This window comes from Sinocyclocheilus grahami, unplaced genomic scaffold (assembly GCF_001515645.1).
Source record: "Sinocyclocheilus grahami isolate Dianchi unplaced genomic scaffold, SAMN03320097.WGS_v1.1 scaffold1203.1, whole genome shotgun sequence".
NCBI classification, from domain to species: domain Eukaryota; kingdom Metazoa; phylum Chordata; class Actinopteri; order Cypriniformes; family Cyprinidae; genus Sinocyclocheilus; species Sinocyclocheilus grahami.
Genome location: NW_015506382.1, coordinates 15,556 through 23,299, shown reverse-complemented (window position 1 = coordinate 23,299; position 7,744 = coordinate 15,556). Strand labels below are relative to the sequence as shown.

The 7,744-nt window shown below is 38.9% G+C and overlaps 1 protein-coding gene across 2 annotated transcripts in view; it reads right to left on the bottom strand.

The window, feature by feature from the left end:
* Positions 1-3,110, bottom strand: part of LOC107567977 (activin receptor type-1-like) — a 46,448-nt gene extending 43,338 nt beyond the window's left edge. For both annotated transcript variants that reach the window (XM_016253804.1, XM_016253803.1), the window contains exon 1: positions 2,984-3,110. The gene's annotated coding sequence lies outside the window, so the exon portion shown is untranslated. The remainder of the gene's footprint in view (positions 1-2,983) is intronic.
* Between the last annotated feature and the right edge of the window lie 4,634 nt (positions 3,111-7,744).

Here is a 7,744-nt window from a genome sequence, read left to right as displayed (position 1 = left end):
GTGTGACACTGTTTTTCGTTGTGAAAGCGAAACTACTTTGTTTGGCCTTCCAAAAGAGGACACGACTAGAAATTATGTACGTAATTATGTCCCCACTGGATGCAACAAATGTCTCTTTTATAATGGGTTTTAATATTTTTGTCTCGTCGCTCCGGCCAGACAGGGCATCACACAGTATGGTAGGGGCGTAACATTTCCATCACACGCTTGAGGTATTCGGCCAATCACAACGCACTGGATAGCTGGCCAATCAGAGTACACCTCACTTTTCAGACCGATGAACTTTGCAAAAATCGAAGCGTTTCAGAAAGGCAGGGCAAGAATATCTCTTTGGATTTGAGACTTTAGTCTTTGCAAATTTACAGATCTTCTTTATGCACCAAGAGCTTGTAACACTCCAAAGAGAAAGGGAAAAATGAAATCGCATCATATGACCCCTTTAAGAATATTTACATCATTATATGATAAAATAATGACCATGGATCACAAAGGGATTAGAAAATGCCTGTAAAAAGAAAAATACACTCTATAGAGAATTTATAAAACAAAGAACTAAAGAGGCAGAAAATAAATATAAAAAATATAAAAATTAATTAATTAATATCATACGGGAATGTAGAAAGGAATATTATAGTAAAATATTGGATAATAATAAAAGGAATATTAAAGGAATATTAGATATATTTAAAATCGTGGAAGGCGTTCCGGCGGATGATGCAGAACATATGCACACCTCTGAGATATGCTAGTCTTGCGAGTTTGTTTATAGGAGCAAAGGAAGCAAAGTTTTCTTACTTTAGCAAAGGAAACCAGTCTCCTCTTGGTTTATATCGAAATCCTCTGACATTTTTCTTTACAAATCCTCGGTTTGTACTTCTAATTTGTGACCGGCGTTTTGTTTTGTTCTCTCTCCGCATTCGTCACTAATCACGTAACGCCGACGTCTTCCGCGTATGACAGAAAACGGAAGTGAGAGAAAACTGTTTATTACATATGAAATATGGATTTATGGATTTTCTTACAAAAACACATGGATTCGCTACAGGAGGCCTTTATTCACCCCCCGGAGCCGTGTGAGGCACATTTTATTATGAATGTGCGCGCTTTATTTGACGACTTGTGGACTGTTCAACTGCAACACCCGCTGACTGCAATGATAGAGCTTGGAATAGGCAGGACATTTTTTAATATAACTCCGACTGGATTCGTCTGAAAGAAGAAAGTCATATACACCTAGGATGCCTCGAGGGTGAGTAAAACACAGGCTAATTTTCATTTTTGGGTGAACTAACCCTTTAAGTTCAGTGCTCAAGCAATGTTCAAGCATGATCCAGTTCAAAAAGCGGTATAAAATTTTTATTCACAAGGTATAAGGAGAAAGAAGGGATTTGACAAAGTGATCTCTCATATTACTGGAAGATTTGAGTGGCCATATTGATATTTCCTACCGACAGAGGGCATCATTGACTGACTGACAAACCTTGACCTAAAATCACCCGATTTGCGGCACGTCAGTCGCACAGAATTATCACATACATCTCAGAGACGTTTATTTAACATCTGCATTTACATCTGCAAGACGTATTTTTTAGTGTTTGCTCATCTGCAATACGTCGTTTCCTATCAGATGTCAAATAGACATTTCGAAGAGGTCTTTAAGATGTTTATGATTTAGAATGTATGTAAAACTGAATCTTAAAGACGTCTGTCAGATGTTTATACACAGCAGATGCTTTCTAGATGAAGTGATCTTTAGTGATCTTGCAGACATATGTGTATCTTTGTAACACTCTGAGAGTTAGCAGATATGTAGGTTGCAATGTTAATTATAGTCAACAGAATGTGTTAAAGACATCAAAATAAAGTGAAAATTTTTTCTTTTCTTAAACAACCATGTTGTAAGATGAACCCATGTACATATTCCAGGATGACAATACCAAGATTCACCAGGCTTAATTTGTGAAATAATGCTTCAGTGAAGCAGGAGGAATCATTTTAATGTACGAACTGGCCACCACATAGTCTTGTGCTTAACCCTATTGAAAGTCTTGAGGATGTGCTGGAGTCGACTTTACAGAGTGGTTCAACTCTCTTATTGTCAATACAAGATCTCAGCCAAAAATGTATGCAACTCTTGATGAAAATAAATGCTGTGATGTTGCATAACATTGTTGAAACAATGCCACAACGAATGCACAATATAATCAAAGCTAAATGCACTCCAACAAAATATTAGTGTGTGCATCACTTTTAAGTGATTAATTCCCTGCTATGCCTCTGAGTGAATATTTGTTGCATCACTGTACATGATGACACATCACTGTTTTGTGCAAGTCAAAATCACACAAACGCTTGTTTTTTTACTCAATGTATAACAAGATAAAGACTATATTAAACAAACCTGAATAACACCGCAAGTTCATATACAAAGTTATGCTGTTTCATTTTCAAAAAGTAAATGACATGGTGTGATCTGTCTGAGTGTTTTAACGAGACGTCTGTCTGGTCTTTGTTATGCTGAAAGCTCAGTGTGAAGTTGATGGCTCCAGCAGAGGTGAGAGACGAACCTTTAACTATCTTCTGCATCACAAAGACACTAAGAAAGTGTCAATTGACCGCAATTTTGCACCAACGAGTCACCCTAAAACCTTCCACAATCCTCACCCAACATGTCCTTCGTCCAAAGCTTTTACATTTGGCAATAATCTAGCGCAAACTTGAACTGAAGTCTTTCATATCCTGTATCTGATAGCTTTGACTGATGTTACACTACATTCTTGGATGCGTTTCAATTGCATATGACTACATTTAGTATAACCTTCAAGAAAAAGGCTGTATTCAAATAAACTCATTACAAAGAAAGTAAATAATTTTTAGTGGTACGAACACCGTGGACGTTGAGTTATCTAGATAAAAACGTTTAATGTAAAGCGAAGCAGGCACGAGCTTCTTCAATAAAGACAAGCAAAACCATAGCTCTTACCTTAACAAACAAAGCCTTGAGAAGAGCTGGAAGATATAATGAACGCCTCGCAGACCTCAGTGCTGTCGTGAAGCGACAGAGCACATTCTCCGTCTGCATCAATAAACTTCACCAACTTCATGCAATGTTTACAATTGAAAAGAAGTGCTGGATCCTTCCTGCTTTCGTGTGTTTTACTAGCTGTGTGTGCTAGTGATTAGTGATGGGTCGTTCTTGAACGATTCGTTCACTTTGATATGACTCGTGAACGACGAGTTGACTCAGCGAGGGATTCGTTCATTTCATGTTGACCGCGCATGCGCAACATCTAATTGGTTCTGTACAGGAAACAGTTCACCTCTTGAGTCTTCCGAGAAGGGTTAAGGTGCGTTCGACTTGAAGCACGGTTACAGACGGCGATCAACGAGAGTAGCCGCTTGCAGTCTGGGCGGAGTTGAAAACGGAGCCATCAAGCTGGACATTTCTGCTCCCGTTAGTGACGCTCACGCGGTGTTTGCATACTCTATCACAGATTAAGTGAATTAAATGCAATATTTGTCAAATACACAGATGTTTCAGAAACGTTTTCATGAGCAACAGAAACACTTTTTATATACTGCTTAATACAGCACCATCTGTTCAAAAATAAAGTTCAACATAAACATATACTATTTAAATACTAATAAAGTGGGGGTTTATGCTTTCATGATAAACGTGACTCAATAAAATTGCGACTACAGTAAAAAAACTTTTACTGTTCTAAAAACACAGATTTATGAGCAGTATTCATGTGGTGAATTTGGCCAATCTGAAACAGCTGTGTCATCATTAGACTAATACCTAATACAATAATTATTGTATTAGGTATTAGTCTCTCTGAAAAAGCTGCGCCAGCTGAGTCAGCCGGCTGCTCTCGAAACGCTATCGCGGTACTTTGATGCCACACGTGACAGTGACGTGGCGTCGGTTCAAGTCGGACTCAATTTCTAACCGGCATGCACTGCTTCAAGTCAGCCGCCGATCAGTCTGCGCAGTGCTGCATGAAGTCGAACGCACCTATTAGGCTTGTTTGAGATTAGCTAAATCTGCGCAGAACTGATCACCGGTGATCACCGCGAGATGCATGCCGGTTAGAAAAGTGTCCGAGTTACGTCCGACTTGCTCTGATGTCATGCTGACGTGTGCAAAAAAGCTCTCACGACAGCGAGGCGGCTGTGTCGGATTGTGCAGTCTGGCGCAGTTGCTCTCCACCGACTGCGCTGATCAAAAGCATGATGGGAAACAACTGACTGACGACACAGCATAATGCTCATTGGTTCAGACAACCGTGATGCTGTGTTCTCTTCTAAAATATATAATTTTTTAAAATCTAATTTCATGTGATTATTTATTTAAATTATGCATGAATGTTCCCAAACACTATGACAGTGCGATCTCTGTGTGAGATAATGTGATTGTTGTCATATTTCTATAAAAATATAAAACACATGTTTGTCGGCTATTAAAGTAAAAATGGATGATAAATACACCTTTCGTATGGAATTAAATAGCAAGCACTTTGAGTGTCTTGTTCATCATATTTATTTTCATATAAAAGCAACAGAACTGAAATTATATCGTGTTTATTAGCAACACAGCCCGTGAGTGAGAATAACGCGATATCTGCCTTTGATCTAGTTGGTATATGTTCCCTTCGAGAGGTCAGAACTGTCTGTCTTGACTGGGCTTATTTTACTCCTCCCCTCACTGCAGCCGCCTACTCTCACCTAGTGTTGGGTCGTTCTTGAACGATTCGTTCATTTTGAACGAATCTTTAATGTGACTCGAGAAGAACGAGTCATCTCGGGGAGTGATTCGTTCAGTCGCGCATCCGCAACATCCTATAGGTTCTGTACTGGAATTAGTCAAGTAGTTCACCTGTTTCGACTCTTCTGGTTTTTCGAGTCGTTCATTCATCACGTGACAGCTTTATTAGCAACACAGCCCGTGAGTGAGAATAACGCGATATCTGCCTTTGATCTAGTTGGTATATGTTCCCTTCGAGAGGTCAGAACTGTCTGTCTTGACTGGGCTTATTTTACTCCTCCCCTCACTGCAGCCGCCTACTCTCACCTAGTGTTGGGTCGTTCTTGAACGATTCGTTCATTTTGAACGAATCTTTAATGTGACTCGAGAAGAACGAGTCATCTCGGGGAGTGATTCGTTCAGTCGCGCATCCGCAACATCCTATAGGTTCTGTACTGGAATTAGTCAAGTAGTTCACCTGTTTCGACTCTTCTGGTTTTTCGAGTCGTTCATTCATCACGTGACAGCCCCATAAGTTTAACCAATGCAGTCTGAGCCGGAAAGAGAATTGATAAGTTCATCTCTCGAGTCTTCGGGTTTTTAGAGTCGTTCGTTCATCACGTGACAGCCCCATACGTTTAACCAATGCAGTCTGAGCCGGAAAGAGAATTGATTAGTTAATCTTTCGAGTCTTCGGGGCTGCGTTCAGCCCCGACAAAAACAGTGCAAAACGTCTTTTAAACGGAAACGGTGGTGCGTTGAACATCATGTTCTGATGACGCAAGAGTTGCAACTATGGCAGCTGAGAAGGCCATTGTGATCTTTTTGAAGAATTTTCGGAGCCTGATGAAATCGGTATAAATACGTGTTTAATACTGCAAAATACGCTCGATGGCACAGTCATTGCCCTTGCCGTCCAGAATAAAAGAGAACATCCCAATCAAATGAAGGGATTTGTGGAAACTGTGGTTCCTAATTATTAAGATCCAACATTTGCCTCGCATTTCAGGATGAAAAGACAAACATTTCAGGTGAAGGATAATCCACTTCTTACCTCCGAGACTGTTATGATCTATATGACCTTATTATTTTTATTGTGAGTATTAGACTTATCATTATTGCTGATCACTGTTGTTGTACTATGATATTGTAATATTTACCGTTATATAATCAGAGCAGTATAGAATCTTGTGAATTTATTTGGATGTTAATTACATTGTGCCAGCTGTCTTTTTAATACCGCGTGGTTTACATATACGTTGCTGCTGATTGGGCTGACATGTTTGACACACCCACCAAACAAGAGAAAACGCATCTCAAACCCCGTTGCACATAGTTGCACACCGTTTCCAGGAAACATGTCGTTCAAACCGGAAACCGTAGCAAAACGGTGCACACCGGTTTGAGCTTGAACTTGCCCCGGTTTATTAGAGTCGTTCGTTCATCACGTGACAGCCCCATAAGCTTAACATATGCAGTCTGAGCCAGAAAGAGACTTCATAATAGTAACCAACTCTTTATTACCTTTGTTACAACATTCAGTGTTGTGGAAAAGAACCATAATGACAGAAATTCACACATTTATAAACTGTAAGAAGTAAAAAGCTACAATTTAAGACCAGAAATGCATTACGTAACTGTAAGAGTAAATAATAGTTATAATGATGATGATGATAATAATAATAATAATAACAATGCACCCGTTTGTAAGGAAGCTTGTAAATTAACTAATTTCTCTATACAATGCTGTCATGTCACATGACAAAAGAACAAACGATTCGAAGGACTTGAGAGATGAACTAATCAATTCTCTTTCCGGCTCAGACTACATTGATTAAAGCGTATGGGGCTTTGTGATGTTGATATTGAAACAACTGTACATTTATTCATTGACTGTTCATGCAGTAGAGCCTTTTGGTCTGACATTTGAGTGGCTTAAAGTTTCAATGAAGCTGTCTTCTCAATTTTCTAAAAAATAATAAAATTTTTGGTCTAATAATGGAAGATGTACATACTCAAGTTGTACTGAATAATATTTTCATTTTGGGTCAATTTTATATTCATAAATGTAAGTGCCTTAAAACAAAACCATTGTTTGTTTGTTTTTAAGGAATTTTGAATGTACTGTAAATCAGTAAGACTGTTAAAATGTAAATCTGGAAGAAGACTGTTTGGTTTATTGCAGAAATTTAAATTATTAGAAGACCCTATTGTGTAATCATTTTTCTTTCTTTCTTTTCTCTCGTCATGTTTTTTTTTCTCATTTGGATTGGTGCTCTGTTCTTGAGGATCTTCTTACGATCTTGTATTGCCTTATTGTATGTGTTTTTTGCAATTAAAAAAAAGCGTATGGGGCTGTCACGTGATGAACGAACGACTCAAACCCCAAGACTCAAGAGATGAACTAATCAATTCTCTTTCCGGCTCAGACTGCATTGGTTAAAGCTTATGGGTCTATCACGTGATGAACGAACGAATCAAACCCGAAGACTTGTCAGATAAGAGGTGAGGTGAGCTAATCATGGACTGAAGACCCAGGTAAGTTTACAATGCAGGCACGTGCACAGGTAAGGCTCAACCTGTGCAGAGCACATGCCCTTTTTGTCCTTACACTCCGAAGTGCCCTTTTTTTAAAGATTTTTTTTTCTTCTTCTTCAATAAATCAATGCTATTGGTCACCCTTTACGTCTGTCTGTCTGTTTTACAAATATATTTAGCGAATGAAAGGTATTAAAAAGAGTTTGTGACTAAATCTTGTTGGATCCACTCAAACTGTCAGTCAAACCTCATAACTCCACCCCGTCTTGACTGACTGAGTGCAGTGAACTGAAGTTCCACAGCAGAGCAGCTGAACGTCTTGCAAGGGTAAATAAATATCTTCTTGTTTGTATAAGTACAGCGTTGTCTTTACGCAAGAAACACTAGTATGTCTACTGTATAAAGGCTCATGTTTTATGCATTTGAGGTCTGAGACCGGACCTGCGGAGAGAGGGCATT